Source organism: Muscardinus avellanarius (genome assembly GCF_963383645.1).
Source record: "Muscardinus avellanarius genome assembly, chromosome: 7".
Taxonomy (NCBI): Eukaryota; Metazoa; Chordata; class Mammalia; order Rodentia; family Gliridae; genus Muscardinus; species Muscardinus avellanarius.
Genome location: NC_137793.1, coordinates 66,455,290 through 66,471,690, shown reverse-complemented (window position 1 = coordinate 66,471,690; position 16,401 = coordinate 66,455,290).

The window sequence follows — 16,401 nt, the reverse complement described above, 5'->3', positions numbered from 1 at the left end:
TGTGATATCTCTGCCACTGCCACTCCCCCACTGGGTCAAGTCCCTGGGAGTCAATACTGGGATTTCTCCTCTGGGGCCCGCAATTTGACTCACTGTTCTTGAGTACACAGATCGAGCTGTAGTGGACTCGGTGAATTCGCTGCTGCTGCTGCCGGTGGCAATATGGTGCCACTGCCATGCCCTCGGCCGTGAGGCTGGCATATTTCTTCTCTGGTTTTGAGCTCCACTCTGAGTCCCTGCAGCATGTGCTGAGCCCAGCCACTGGGAGCTTTAGATGCTCCCTGCACCGAAAAATCTGCCGAATTCCACTGGGCTGTTCCACAGCGGCACTCCTCGGCTCGCTGCCCGCCATTCCTCTCTGGAGCCTGGTGGGCAGTTGAGTGCATTGGTCTGGTGAACTCGCCGCTGCCACTGGCAGTAAGGCGCTGCTGCTGCGTCCTCGGGCATGAGGCCGGTGTATCTCCTCTGTGGCTCTGAGCTCCGTTCTGAGACCCTCTCCTCTCTGGGGCTGGTGATTCTTTTGTTTCTCTGGTGATGGTGTTTTCTGGCTATAAAAGGCGCTGATTTTGTGGTAATAGAGATTGGTTGTTAGCAGGGCTCTTAAGCCCTGTTTTCTCGGTCGCATCTTCCCAGAAGCCTAATCCCGCCTGGCTGTTCCGCAGTGGCTCACTTCGGCTCGCTGCCCGCCACTCCTCTCTGGAGCCTGGTGGGCAGTTGAGTGCATTGGTCTGATGCCATTCGGTCTCTTTTTTTTTTTTAGGTGAAACTATTACACATTTATTTATTTATTTTTCAGAAAAAATCTATCCTGATATGGAATATGGACTCTAGATACCCAAAACAATCTCGAAGAAGAACAAAGTTAGCAGATGCATATTTTCTGATTTCAAACCATATAAAGCTACAATAATTGAAACAGTGTAGTACTGTTCTAAAGGCAGATATATAAACCATTGGAGTTAAATAAAAGCCTAGAGATACATTCTTCCATATATTGTCAAGTTATTTTTGACAAGGTTTCCACGAACATTTGGTGGAGGCGAATTTTTTTTTTTTAATATGAGAAAGCAGTACATGTCTTTTGCGAAAGCTGGGACCCCAAATATCTAGTGGCAATGAATTTTGTCTTCCCTCCAAAGGCAGAGGTCCACAGCTTCACTTCAGAGAATAGGCTCTGCTGTTCCACATGCACCCTGGCCTCCCGCTTTGCACAGAGGAGCACGGTGGACATGAGGGCCAATGACTCCCAGAACACGCAGCATGGCAGCCCATCCCGGCTATGCGGGGCTTTCTCTGAAACCCCCCAAACACTTTTACCACTTAGCATGTTGTCCAGAATTCCCGAGCATGTGTGTGTCAGGAACAGTCTACTTTAGGGGAGATTTCCTCAAAAGTTCAAGGTGGACTGGCCTGGATCTGTCTGCCCCTCCAAATTCTGGTCACCACCACCACCGCTGCCACCACTGCCATCTCAGTTCTCCTGAAAACCGTTCCCACACAGTTTGTTTTCCAGAACTCTCGAGCATGTGCGGCAGTAGCAGTATACCTTTTATACCTTTGAGGACATTCTTTAAAATTATGAGGTGGATTGTATTGAATCTCTGCCTCTACCAAATACTGATCACTGCTGCTGCTGCCACAGCCATCTCAGTTCTCTTCCAAGTACCTTATTTACACAGCATGTTGTCCCAAATTCCCGAGCGTGTGCGGTGGTAGCATTCTACCTTTGGGGCAATTTCTTCAAAAGATCAAGGTGGAATGAATCAGATCTCTGCCTCTCCTGAATACTGGCCACTGCCATGCTGCTGCCTCCACCGTCTCAATTCTCTCCCAAACACTATTCCCACACTGCATGTTGTCCAAAATTCCTGAGCATGCGTGGTGGTAGCATTCTACCTTTGGGGCAATTTCTTCAGAATATCAGGATGGGATGGATCAAATCTCTGCCTCTTCCAAATACTAACCTCCACTGCCACTGCTGCCAACGCCAACACCACCACCAACACCTTCCTCCTGGTTCTCTGCTGAGCTCCTTCCTTACATGATATGATGTCCAGAATTCTTAAGCATGTGTGGCAGGAGCAGTCCCCCTTTGTGGGGATTTCTTTCCCAAAAGTTCCAGGTGAATTGGATAGGATTTGTTTGCATCTCCTGAATCCTGGCTGCCGCCGCCGCCACCATCTTAACCCCTCTCCAATATATATATTTTTTTAATAAGAGAAGACAGTATGTGTGTTTTGAAGAGGTTGTGAGATCGAGCACTCAGCAGCAATGGATTTTATCTTCCCTCCAAGAGCAGAGGCCACGGCCTCACCGCGTAGAATGGGATCTACTGTTCTGAGCACAACATGAACCCCAGCGCAGCACAGAGGAGCTTGGCGGCCAGATGCACTGAGCTCCCCAGGACATGATGTGCAGCTTGGCTTCCCACCTGGCACTGCTGGGCTCCCTCCACCATGCCTGGATCATTTTTCTTACAAGGTTTGTTGTTAAGAGTCCCCAGCATGTGCGGCTGAAGCAGTCTTTTCTCTAATCCCTTCTGGGATGTTCTTCCAAAAATCACTTTTCTTGTGTGGCAGGCGCCTCCTTGTCATCTTGCTTCTAACTCCACTGTTATCCACTCTCTCTCCTGTATTCTAGATAGGAAGTCACGGCTGGAAATGTCTCCTTAAGTTGTCCCAATCAGATATTAAACCAAAATCTGGCATCCAGGGCTTCTCCGAGGAATGCATGTTCTTTTCGGCGGCCGCCATCTTGCCCACCTGAAGTGGTATAAATTGAGTCTACATCTGGAAATCAGCCAGGCTCCATTTCTGGTCTCTTTGTGTCTGCCCAACTCAGCAAAGCCTACTTCAGCTTTCAGGTTATCAGCTATGGAGTCTTTACATATGCTATAAAAACTAGTATTTTTCCACATAAAAAGAGAAAGAAGGGCACCAGTGGTGCATAGCTTGTCGAGAGAGAGGAACAAGTATGATATTCTGAACTTTCCATCTTTGTCATGGAAACATTTCTCTCTGGATTATAGGTCTTGGGACCTTCCTACATTGCACTTTGTCCATTTTGTCTAAGGCTCATGTTCCCAGCAAACATTTTTACCCTTGGATTAGTGCTGCCAGAATCACCTCTTTACTTCTAGGATGAAGTTTAATTTTTCAAGACTTTCTCAACAACAAATAGGAATGATATGGTCTTTTATTCTCCTCCTGCTGCCTTCATACTACCTATATATCTGCCCAGGGTACATCCTACTGTACCTTTTCAAAGTGAATCTTATGTCCTAGCAATCTACTGCCTTAAAATCAGCAGAGACCTTTGAAGGCCTTCTGGTACACTGTCCCACAGTACTAAGGCCCAGTGTGTGTGTGTGTGTGTGTGTGTGTGTGTGTGTGTGTGTGTGTGTGTTACTGGTACTGGGGATTGAACTCAGGAGCATTCTACCTCTGACCTACACCCCCAGATCTATTTTATCTTTTTTTTTTTTTTTTTTTTGCAGATCTGAGGATGGAACCCTGAGGCATTCGACCTCTGAGCTACACCCCCTGCCCTATTTTACTTTATTTTTTTTATTTTTTGAAACTGGGTCTCACTGAGTTGCAAAGGGCCTCACTATTAGCTGAGGCTGTCCGCCAACCATGATCCTCCAGTCTCAGCCTCCCGAATGCTGGGATTACAAGCATGCACCACCTCGCCCAGCTCCCTATTTTATCTTTATTTTGAAATAGTGTCTTACTAGGCTGATGAGAGCCTCACTACTTGCTAAGACTATCCTCAAACCTGCAATCCTCCTGTCTCAGCCTCCCAAGTATTGGAATTACAAGCATGTACCATCATACCCAGCTCAACATTTTTACTTTAAATGTATATACATAATTTTATTCAGAGAACAAAAATAGAGTAATCCATAAAATATTTTCAAGATTTAAAATGTATGGCATATATTTTCAGAATATGTTTTATACTTCTTTCATTAAATTTATTTGTTTTTCTTTCTTTTTTCATATTTATATGCCTTTGCTTTTTATTTATTTATTTTTTTAAATTTTTATTGGTGCATTATATTCATACATCATATTGTGGTAAAAACTTGTGTGTACAAACATGTACACATCACTAATTTAACCCCTACCCAATTCCCACCCCATTCCCTTCCCGTCCTTCCTTCCCTTGCTCAGCTTAGTGGTTGACTTCGATATGTTTAAGTACATTGTGTGTTTTAGAGATTTTCCTCTTCCCCCCTCCTTTCTTCTCCTTTAGGTTGCCTTGTTTGCTTCTCTATAGGATTTCCTTTTTCATCTAGAGTTCCTCCTATGACCCGTTTCTCCCTAACTCTCACATATTAGGGAAAGCATCTGATTTCTTATTTTTTGTGACTGACTAATCTCACTTAGCATAATGTCCTCCAGTTCCATCCATTTCCCTGAAAATGTTGTAACTGAGTTTTTTTTTTAATGGCTGAGTAAAATTCCATTGTGTACATATCCCACAGTTTTGTAATCCATTCATCTGTTGATGGGCATCTTGGCTGGTTCCATACTTTGGCTGTGGTGAATTGTTGTATTTATTTATTTATTTATTTATTTATTTATTTATTTATTTATTTTTGCAGTACTGGGGATGGAACCCAGTGTCATTCTACCTCCAGGCTATACCCCAGCCCTATTTTTTTCTTCTTCTTCTTATTTAATGCGGTACTGGGCTCTTTGATTATCGCCTGGTTTGCTAAGAGGGCACTTTCTGTTCCTGTAATACCCAGCTAGTTAGGCTCCTCTAATTGCAGGCTAATTTTATCTTTTTTAAAAAATACCCTGGAGCATAAATTGCCCCACACTCTGATCCAAATAAATGAGCCAGTTTCCAGGGATAGTGTGTGTGTGTGTGTGTGTGTGTGTGTGTGTGTGTGTGTGTGTGTGTTTACCAGGGATTGAACAACCCAGGGGCATTCTATGTCCACGCTACACTCCCAGCCGTATTTTAAAATTTCTATTCTGGCCGGGCGTGGTGGCGCACGCTTGTAATCCCCGCGCTTGGGAGGCGGAGACAGGAGGATCACGCAGGTTCGAAGTCAGCCGCTCGCACTGGCTTAGGAGACCCTGTTTCCAAAATGAAAATGTAAAAATAGGTATGGGAGTGTAGCCCGGAGGTAGAAGGGCTTCCAGGAACCCCAGTACCACAAAAAAAAATAAATAAATAAAATAAAATAAAATAAAATTTCTATTCTGAAACAAGGTCTCTTGCTGAGGTTGTTCGCAAACATGTGATCCTCCTGTCTCAGCCTCCCTTGTGCTGGGATTACAGGTGCATGCCATTTTTTTTTGTTGTTTTTTGTTTTTTTTTTAGTACTGAAGATTTAACCAGGGGCATTCTACCTCTGAGCTACAACCCCCGTCCAATTTTTTTATTCTTTATTTTGAAACAAGATTTCACTAGGTTGCAGAGGGCCTCACTAAGTAGCTGAGGCTGGCAGTGAACCGATGATCCTCCTATCTCAGCCTTCCAAGTACTGGGATTACAAGCATGAGCCACCACAACCAAGCAGGAACAGATTTTGAGGCCAGTCTTTGTGATTTGTTCTGACCCCAGGGGTTCTTCTAAGCTGTGTCTTGCCCTGGTTTTCTCTGCTAACCTGGTTGGTACGTGGTTTTAGGTTGGTTGCTCTCACAGAGCTGCCAGCCTCCTCTTGGTTGCTTACCTCCAGAATGTTTGTGTGCACTCTTGGGCTGGAATCCCGCCCCCCTCACGCAGTCCTAAAGAGGATCAGTTGTTTGGGGAGAGCTTTGAGCTCTCTGTTCCTATGGCTGTGGCTCTCCTCGCTCTGCCTGTCATCCTTGCTTTCCCGCAGGCTGCAGGCCGAGGCCAGGCTGGCTGCTCCGCTTGCTCACCTCAGCGCTCAGCTGTGACTCCTCATCATGCAAGCAGCTGGCGGGGGCCCAGGGTTGGCGTCCCAGCTTGCTCAGCCTGCCTCAGGGAGTCCTGCTCTTCTTAGCAACATTTAGATTTTCTTGGACCCAGGCGTAGTGGCACACTCTTGTAATCTCAGCATCTGGGAGACTGAGACCGGAGGATCACAGTTCACAGATAGCCTCAGCTACTTAGTGAGGCCCTTTGCAATTCAGTGAGACCCTGTTTCAAAGTAAAGAATTTAAAAAATGGATTTTTCTTGGAGAACTATTTCATTTGCTCTATAACCGTGAGGCTATTTTAGAGACTTTAAGTAGTTGTCATGGTTAGTTTTATGAGGTCTTCATCAGTTACCATTGCTTCACTGCACAAGGGATGCACAGAGCTACTCACCCCTCCATTCTGGAAGTGAGAGTTTCTGAAACGGTATCCTACATGATACCACGATTCCTGAGTCCTTGATAAACAATACGGTGGGCAGCCTCTGACCATCGGGGCCATTTGCACCAGTCCCTGTCCCTGGCCTCGGCCCCCTCCTCTGTGTTCTCCTCCCCGCGCTGCAGAGGGCCTGGCCCTTGCAGGTCCTGTTTTCCAGGCTCCATCCAGCTGGATTCTGGATGGTTTGGCTAATGGGAGACGCCAGAGGAGAGGAGGGGAAGCTGGGCCTCTCCCTTCCTCTACCTACCTTGGCTCCAGCTCCTGCTGGACACACCTGCCACCATGTCCTATTTTCACTGGGTGACATCTGCTCTTGCCATCCTACATGTCTTCCCACCTGAGGGAGAGGCCCCAGCTGCAGAGTTGGCTTCACATGTTTTGGCTTCCTCTAGTCCTTACGTGCATCTCAACTCTTCTGTCCCTGTGTTGTCCACGCCCTGTAATCAATGCCTTCTGTTGCAAACACCTAGAATGGTATCTGCTTTTCTGGTTAAACCTCCATTATGACACAATTAGTTAGATACCATTAGTGCTAACTATTCTTTTAAATCCTTCTTTGTTTCTTTTGTTAATTGTTTTCTATTCTCTTCACCTTTCTTCCTTCCTTCCTTTCTTTTTCTTTCTTTCTTTTTTTTTTTTTTTTTAGTGCTGGGTACTGCACACAGGGCCACCTACATGGTTGGCAAGCATTCTGCCACTGAGACCCTTCTTATCCTTATTCTAAACAATTCTTTATATATTTTAGGTACTAAATCTTTCTTTCTTTCTTTCGTTCTTTCTCTTTCTTTCTTTCTTTCTTTCTCTCTTTCTTTCTTTCTTTCTTTCTTTCTGCTGAGGATAGAACCCACAGGGCTTCTACCTCCGGGCTATACTCCCAGACCTATTTTATACTTTATTTGAAAACAGGGTCTCACTAAATTGCTAAGAGCCTCACTTTGGCCAGGCATGATAGCGTGCACGCTTGTAATCCTCACGCTTGGGAGGCGGAGACAGGAGGATCACGCAGGGTTTTTTTTTGTTTTTGTTTTTTGTTTTTTGATTTTTTTAGTTGTACTGGGGTTCCTGGAAGCCCTTCTACCTCCAGGCTACACTCCCAGACCTATTTTTTACTTTTTTGGAAACAGAGTCTTCTAAGACAGCGCGCGCGGCTGGCTTCGAACCTGTGCGATCCTCCTGTCTCTGCCTCCCAATTGCGGGGATTACAAGCGTGCGCCACCACGCCAGGCAGATCATGCAGGTTTGAAGCCGTCTTGCTGGCTTAAGCGACTCTGTTTCCAAATAAAAATATAAAAAATAGGTGTCTGGGAGTGTAGCCAGGAGGTAGAAGGGTTTCCAGGAATTCCAGTACCACCAGAAAAAAAAAAAAAAAAAAAAAGAGCCTCACTAAGTAGCAGAGGCTGGCTTTGAATCTGTGGGGTCCTCCTCTTTCAGCCTCCCAGGTACTGGGTTTCTAAGCGTGTGCCACCACGCCCAGCTTAGGTACTAAATCTTTCTTGATGGTATGTATTGGAAATATCTTTTCTCAGATATGATTTTTTTCACTTTTCCGCATGGCACATTTTGATGAACAGTTATTAATCCAATTAAGTGGTTTGTTTATAAAACACTTTTTTCTTCTTGAGCAAGGTGTGGTTAGGAACACCTGTAATCCTATTACTTGGGAGATAAAGACATGAGGATCACAGGTTTGAGACCTGTTTCAGCAACTTAGTGAAACTCTCAAGAATTTAGCAAGACCTTGTCCCAAAACAAAAAAGGGCTGAAGGGGGAGTTTGGAGGTAGAATGAACCTGAATTCAATCCCTAATACCATAAGTACATAAATATAAAATACTTTTTCATGATGGTCTGTTTTTTAGGCCTTAAGAAATCCTCCCCTCAGTTGTGTGCGGTGGTGCACACCTGTAATCCAATACTCAGAGGCTCAGACAGAAGGATCACGGGTTCAAGGACAGCCTCAGCAAGTAGTAAGGCTCTCATCAATCTAGGGAAACTCTGTTTCAAAATAAAAATAAAATAGGGCTGGGGGTATAGCTCAGAAGCAAATGCCCCTGAGTTCGATCTTCAGTTCTTAGTACTACACACACACACACACACACACACACACACACACACACCAAAAAAGAAAGAAAAAGAAAGTATTAAAGAAAAAATTCTCCTATAAAGTTTCCTAAATAATTTGTTCTCCTGAGTAAATAAGGTGACTTACCTGAGGGAGATGGGAGGGGAGAAGAAAGAAATTTTCTGATGTACATGATGCACATTCACAAACATATCTAAGTCAATCACTAGGTCAAACATGAGAAGAAGGGAAGGGGGAGGAAATGGGATGGGAATTGGAGAAGGGCTAAATGAGTTATGTGTGTATGTATGGCTCTACCATCTTATACCCCATTAAGATGTATGACTACAATGCACCAATAGAAACATTTTTTTAATGTTCTCGTGCATGGGGTGGTGGCGCACGCTTGTAATCCCAGCATTTGGGAAGCTGAGACCAGAGAATCATGGTTCACAGACAACCTCAGCTACTTAGGGAGGCCCTCCACAACTTAGTGAGACACTGTTTCAAACTAAAGAATAAAAAGTAGGGCAGGGGGTGGAGCTCAAAGGTCGAATACCCCCGGTTTCCATCTCCAGACCCGAAAAAAAAAATCCAAAATTCAAAAGCGTCTTAGGACTGGCATGGTGGTACAAGCTTGTAATATCTCTGGGTTTAATCCCCAGTAACACACACACACACACACACACACACACACACACACACACACTCCTTAATTTCATCCTCCACTTTACATCATAATATAATGAACTATCTTATGAAATGGGTTTAATTTTGTGTGCAATTTTTTTTTTCTTCACAGAAAAATCAGGTTCTACATACTTAGAGGAATTATTTCTGGACCCTATTCTGCCTCATTACTATGTTCTTTATTCCTGAATTAATATACCATCTGCTGTGGACTGTGTGCTTCCCTGACCCTCAAATTCACATACTGAGATCTAATTCCCAACTGGGCATGGTGATACATGCTCGTAATCCTAGTACTTGGGAGCCCGAGACAGGAGGATCACAGGTTGCAGGACAGCCTCAGAAATTTAGGAAGCCCTTTAGTAACTTAGTGAGATCCTGATTTAAAATAAAAAATAAACAAAGGGCTAGTACTATAGCAGGGAGGCTAATACACTTGGGTTTAATCGCTAGTGCAAAAGAAAAAAAAGAAGGAAGAGAGGGAAATCTAATCCCGTGTGCTGATTTTAGGAAGTGGGGCTTTGGGGCCCTCAGGGGTCCAATTAGTGCTCTATAAAAGGGACCCCAGAGAGCTGCCTTCCCCTTCCACTCAGGAAGACGGTAGCAAGTCACCATCTGTAAACCAGGAAGAGTCCTCAGCAGACCAAGTCAGCCAGCGCTTTGTTCCTGGACTTGCCAGCCGCCAGAGCCTAAGAGTAAGTTCCTGTTGTCTACAAGCCACAGGTCTGTGGCAACTTGCAGGAGCAGCCTGATCGGACACACCCCTTGCCTTGGCTTCCTCTAGAGACTTCTTGTGGCTCCTGCTTCTTTACTCTTTAGAGAAATGTAAAGATCAGCTTCTCATGTTGCACCAAAATCCCATTTGGAACTCTGATTTGTTAATCAATTGTGTGAGTAGAGAAAATTGATGTTTTTATGATATTTAGTCTTTACTATCTTTCAATAAAGTGTTAATTTTTAGGGCTGGAGGTGGGCATGTTGGCCCATGCTTGTAATCCCTGTACTTGGAAGGCTGAAATAGGAGGATTGCATATCTGTTAGATGTGTTTCTAGGTATATTTGATGTTATTATAAATGCCTTTCTCTTTGTTTTTTGTTTTTTGTTTTTGTACTAGGGGAAGAACCCAGGGGCTTTTCTACCTCCAAGCTATACTCCTAGATCTCTATATACTTTATTTGGAAACAGGGTCTCACTAAATTGCTAAGAGCCTCACTAAGTAGCTGAGGCTGGCTTCAAACTTATGCGATCCTCAGCCTTTCAAGTGCTGGGATTACAAGCGTGCGCCACCTCGACCGGCTTGCCTTTCTCTTTAATTACAACTTTTAAATGATTGTTGCTAGCTGGGCGTGGTGGTGCATGCTTGTAATCCCCGCGCGTGGGAGGCAGAGACAGCAGGATCGCGCAGGTTTGAAGCCAGCCACGCGCTGGCTTAGGAGACCCTGTTTCCAAATGAAAATGTAAAAATAGGTCTGGGAGTGTAGCCCGGAGGTAGAAGGGCTTCCAGGAACCCCAGTACCACCAAAAAAAAAAAAAAAATTGTTGCTGGCATATTAAAATACAAGATACTCTGGTAATTAATTTTCCACCTAGCAATCTTTTGAAACTCTCTTATTTATTTATTTATTTATTTATTTATTTTGCCATACTGGGAATGAAACCCAGGCATATTCTACCTCTGAGCTACCCTCCAAACCCTATTTTTTATTCTTTATTTTGAAACAGGGTCTCACTGAGTTGCAGAGGACTTCACTAAGTAGCTGAGGCTGGCTGTGAACCTGCGATGCTCCTGTCTCAGCCTCCTAAATACTGGGATTACAGGTGTGTGCCCCCACGCCTGGCTCTATCATTTAAGTCTGACAATCAATTCTATTGGATTTTTCTATACATATAGTGCCAAAAGACTGAATATTACCAAATCCCTCCTCTGCTTTTGGGATCGTGTGTGCTTTCTTCCTTCAATGCTGTTCTCACATCCCAGGTAAACTGAGAGGCGGACGGGCAGAGGCAGGAGTGCACACTGGCAAAGCGTGGCCTTGAACGCAGATGCTGCTTAATCAAAGTATTAACAATCCACAAGGCAAATGTCTAAACAGATACGCCTAGGACCAACCCACAGAATGGAGGAGAACCTCTCACGGAGGAGGAACTCACTGAGAGAGAACGTCCCTCCCGAGGAGGAAGTCTAGAGCCCTGGACAGGCAGTGCGCTGGAGGAAACAGGGCCCAGGGAAGACAGGCCCAATCTCCAGCTCTGAGACCAGGGACCAACTGAACTCAAGAGGCCGGAAGTAAGCGGAGCTCGAGGTGCCCTGGCAGGGGCAGGGGCAGGCCCAGCGGCACCGAGCCAGGCCAGCAGGCAAGGTGGCTCCTGCTCCCACCACACTAAGTCCACTGGGGTTTTAAATATATTTTTATTTATTGTGGTACTGGGGGATCGAGCCCAGAGACATTCTGCCTCAGAGCTACACCCCCAGCCCTATTTTTATTATTTACTTATTTTGAAACAGGGTTTTGCTAGGTTGCTAAGAGTCTCACTAGATTCCTGAGGCTCATCTCGAATTGTAATACTCCTGTCTCAGCCTCCCAAGCACTAGGATTACAGGTGGTACCACCATACCCAGCTCTAAATCCGCTTTGAAGACAAATGTGTGAGTAGGGTGTGGTGGCCCGTGCTTATAATCCCAGTACTTGGGAGACTGAGACAGAAAAATTGCAGGTTTGAGGACAGCCTTAGGTACTTAGTGAGGCCCTGTGCCATTTAGTGAGATTGTTTCAAAATAACGAATAAAATATAAGGATGAGAAAATGCTAATATTCTAATCCAAGTATACTACTTATCTATTTATTTATTTATTTATTAATTTTGGTAGTGGTACAAGGATTTGAGCCCAAGGGCATTTTACCTCTGAGCTACACCATCAGCTCTATTTTTTATTTTTATTTTGAAACAAAGCCTCACTAGGTTGATAAAAAGTTCTCACTTACTTGCTGAGGTTGTCCTTGAACCTGTGATCCTCCTACCTCAGCCTCCCAAGTAGTAGGATTACAGGCGTGGGCAACCACACCTGGCTCCAAGAACACATTTTAAAAATATCTAAGAAGTGGGGCATGGTGGCACATGCTTGTAATCCCAGTACTTGAAAGGCTGAGATAGAAGGATCGCAGGTTCATGGACAGCCTCAACTACTTAGCAAGGCCCTTGGCAAATTAGTGAGACCCTGTTTCAAAATTAAGAATAAAACATAGAGCTGGTGGTGTAACTCAGAGATAGAATTCTTTTGGGTTCAACTCCCAGTTCTGCAAAAATAGATAGATAAATGAATAAATAAATAAATGTAAGAAAAGATATTTATTGAAAACTAACTACTGACTAAATGAGTTGTCTTTGTTATTGGGTGTTCAGAGACAGATAATATAAAATAACTGTGATTAAGGGTTTTTTAAGTGCATAAAGAATGTTTCTTGTAATTCTTCTTCTATGGATTAAAATTGACAAAGTTTCTCATAAAAGCTCTTATCTTCCTTTTTTTAGGGGGAGTTACTTTGCTTTGCTTCAGTAGTACTGGGAATTGAACTCAGGAACATTCTATCTCCAACCTACATCCTCAGCCCATTTTATTTTCTGGGGTTTTGTTTGGTGTGTGTGTGTGTGTGTGTGTGTGTGTGTTACTGGGGATTGAACCAGATGCATTCTATCTCCAAGCTATTTCTTTAACCTGGTTTTATTTCTTATTTAGAAACAGGGTCTCTGTAGATTTTGCTGAGAGCCTCACTAAATTGCAGTCACTAATTTGTGATCCTCCTGTCTCAGCCTCCAAAGTACTAGGATTACAAGCCTGTGCCACCATGCCCAGCCCCAGTCCTATTTTTTAGTTATTATTTTGAAATATGGTCTCATTAGATTGATAAGAGTTTCATTACTTTCTGAGGCTGTCTTCAAACCTGCGATTATACTGGGATTATAGGCATGTGCCACTATGCCTGTTATATTTATTTATTTGTTTGTTTGTTTTGTGGTATTGAGGATTGAACCCAAGGACATTCTACCTCCAAACTAAACCTCCAGTCCTATTTTTTTATTCTTTGAAACAGGGTCTCACTAAGATGCGGGGGGACTCACTAAGTTGCTGAGGCTGGCTGCAAACCTGCAGTCCTACTGTCTCAGCCTCCCAAGTACTGGGATTACAAGCATGTGCCACCACTCCTGGCTCTATTTTATTTTTTATTTTGAAACAGAATTTTTGTAGTTGCTAAAGAGTCTTGCCAAGTTTCTGAGGTGGGCTTCCAAACTGATTCTCTGTCCAAGTATTGGACTTATAGGCACGTACCACTATGCCCAATTTTAGCACAGCTTTTAACAGCCAACTGGATAGTGTCTTTCTAGAATAACTGGTATGATTGCCTCATTGCAAATTACCTAGCAGGATTTAGAAGGAGATGTGAAAGCTAGATAATGTATTAAGATGAGGGGGAGTGGTTACTAGGAATTGAATTCAGTGGCATTCTACCTCTAATCTACACCCCCAGCCCTATTTTTTATTCTTTATTTTGAAACAGGGTCTCACTGAGTTGCAAAGGGCCTCACTAAGTTAACTGAGGCTGTCCAAGAACCACGATCCTCCTGTCTCAGCCTTTCAAATGTTGGGATTACAAGTGTGCACCACCATGCCTGGTTCCCCACCTCTATTTGTTTATTTATTCATTCACTTATTTTTGTGGTGCTATGGATTAGGGTCTTGCTAGGCTGATGAGAGTCTCACTATGTTGCTGAGGCTGTCCTTGAACATACAATCTTCCTGTCTCAGCTTCCCAAATATTGGGATTATAGGTGTGCACCCCATGCCCTGCAAGAATTTTTAAAATCCCAAATCATTGTATTTATACTTCTTTCAGTTTACTTTTTTATTGTACATACACACTAAGAAGTGTGTGTGTGTGTGTGTGTGTGTGTGTGTGTGTGTGTGTGTGTGTGTGTTTTACTGGGGGAATCTAGGGGTGTTCTACCTCTGAGCTACACCCCCAACTCTATTTTATTTTTTATTTTGAAACAAGGTCTCACTAAATTGCTGTGATCTTTTGAATCTGTGATCCTCCTGTTTCAGTCTCCCAAGAACTGGGATTTTAGGCACATGCCACCAAGCCCAGTTCACTTTAAGAACTTTTAGAAGTGCAAACAGGCCAGGTGTTGTGGTGTACACTTGTGATTCCAGTACTTTGGGAGGCTGAGACAGAAGAATCACAGGTTCGAAGCCAGGCTCAGTGGGCTTGTAGGGAGAGCTTGTTTCAAAATACAAAAGTAAAAAAGGGCTGGGGGGTGTAATTCAGTGGTAGAATGCCCTGGTGCAAATACATAGAACCGGGTAACAAAAAAGTACAAACTAAAAGATTAATGCCCAGGTGTAATTAAAGTATGTGTCAATCTCCATTGACAACTGAATAGTTCAACATCTTTTTATTTCCTTAGAATGTTAAAAAAAATCCATTTTTTTCAAAATCTGCATTTTTTACAATTTCATGAAACAGACAGCTTCATGAAACAGACAGCCTCAGCTACTTAGTGAGGCCATCTGTAATTGAGTGAGACCCTGTTTCAAAATGAAAAATACAAAGGGTTGAGGGTGTAGCTCAGAGGTAGAATGCCCCGGGTTCCATTCCAGTATCTCAAAGAAAAATAAATAAATAAAAGGAATTAATGAGCTGAGCATGGTGGTATATGCTTGTAATCCCAGTACTTGGGAGGTAGAGATGGGAGGATCACAGCAAGTAGTCTGACTTTCATTAACCTAGTAAGATATTTTTTCAAAATAATAAAATAAAATAGGACTTGGGGTATACTTCAGAGGTATAATGCCTTCAAGTTCAATCCCCAATAGCACAAACATAATATAAAAATTAAAAGGAATTAATGGGCTTGCAGCACCAGGCCCCAGAGAGGAGGGGAACTCATAACAGAGCTCAGAGCCACAGAGGAGATACGCTGGCCTCACAGCCAAGAACACAGCAGCAGCGCCTTACTGCTGGTGGCAGCAGCGAGTTCACCAAACAGCACCAGACCAACACACTCCACAGCCCACCAGGCTCCAGAGAGGAGCGGCAGACAGCAAGCCGAGGTGAGCTGCTGCGGAACAGCCGGGTGGGATTCGGCAGATTTTTCGGCGCAGGGAGCATCTAAAGCTCCCAGTGGCTGGGCTCAGCGCACCCTTCAGGGACTCAGAACGGAGCGCAAAACCAGAGAAGAAATACGCCAGCATCATGGCCAAGGGCGTGGCAGCAGCGCCATATTGCCACCGGAGGCAGTAGCAGAGAATTCACCAAGTCCACTACAGATCCATCAGCGCACTCAACAACAGTGAGTCAAATTGCGGCCCCAGAGGAGAAATCCCAGTACTGACTCCCAGGGACTTGACCCAGTGGGAGAGTGGCGGTGGCAGAGATATCACACCATAGGAGAACGCCCAACCTGGCACCCCCCATGGTCTAAAGCAGCCGCTATTGACTCCCTGGGTCTGAGACTCTGCGATACAACCCAGTAAAGGAGTAGTGGGGACTGAGATACCACAGACTCGAGATCCAGAGCACCTTAAGTGAAGTCGTAGTGACCCAAGGGAAGAACCCAGAAAAGGCACAAACTCCTGAAATCATGGGAAAGAGGAATAACAATGGAGCAATAAATGACCACAACCCCACAACATCAGAACCCAATAAAAGAGAAGTTCAGAGATTTCTAGAAGATCAAATCAGGAAAATAACCGTAGAAATAATAGAGGTGTTTCGAAAAGAATTCAGAGAGAGCCAAAAAGAGATAAAGGATGTAATTAATGAAGTAAAGGCCTCAATTCAAAGTACAAACAACCGATTAGACCACATGGAGAATAGAATCTTGATCTTATAAGAAGATCATTCAAAAAATGAACGCATAGTTTCTAATTTAGAAAAAAAATCCGACAGCAGGAATCTGACATTGAAGAAATATGGGCCCATTTTAAGAGAGCTAACCTAAGAATAATTGGAATAGAGGAGGGAAAAGAAGGTGAAACCAAAGGGATCAACAATCTCTTCAAGGAAGTAATAGCAGAAAGTTTTCCAAACATAGAGCAAGAGGTCGATACACCGTTTAGACAGGATCGGAGAAGAGGATCCCCACACCACATAATTGTCAAAATGACCAATGTGGAAGCCAAGCAGAGAATCTTAAAGGCAACAAAAACAAAGGGCCAAGTGACATTCAGAGGCAAACCAATTAGAATTACTCCAGGCTTCCCAAACCAAGTCATGAGAGCCAGAAGGGCTTGGAGTAACATATTCCAAACT